The following is a 370-nucleotide window of genomic DNA, read 5'->3' on the forward strand; positions in this document are numbered from 1 at the left end:
GGAACACAAAGGTGACAATTGTTCCAGTGGTAATTGGTGTACTCAGCATAACAATCTAAACTGTGGCCTGAAATGCAAAGGATATTTGAACTGAAACACATATTGCTGACCTGCAGAAAATACCACCCTGTATTCTGTAAGAATTCTATGAATGATTCTTGCTATTTGAGAACACTTGTTGTTCCCAAATCTCAGGATAACGATCCTCTTAATTGAAGTAGTATGTAATAACTTTTGAATGTTAATAATAATAATGAACTTTCTACTAAAGGCACAAGGCCTGAAATTTTGGGGGAGAGGACTAGTCAATTATATTGACCCCAGTGTTTCACTGATACTTAATTTATCAACTTAGAAATGATGAAAAGCA

General features: G+C 34.9%; 1 protein-coding gene across 2 annotated transcripts in view; it reads right to left on the reverse strand.

Annotated features, from left to right (window-relative positions):
* The window catches only part of LOC106875855 (protocadherin beta-15), a 126,131-nt gene that overhangs the window by 1,130 nt on the left and 124,631 nt on the right, over positions 1–370 (reverse strand). The gene's annotated exons all lie outside the window — the stretch shown is intronic.

Source organism: Octopus bimaculoides, chromosome 14, assembly GCF_001194135.2.
Source record: "Octopus bimaculoides isolate UCB-OBI-ISO-001 chromosome 14, ASM119413v2, whole genome shotgun sequence".
Taxonomy (NCBI): Eukaryota; Metazoa; Mollusca; class Cephalopoda; order Octopoda; family Octopodidae; genus Octopus; species Octopus bimaculoides.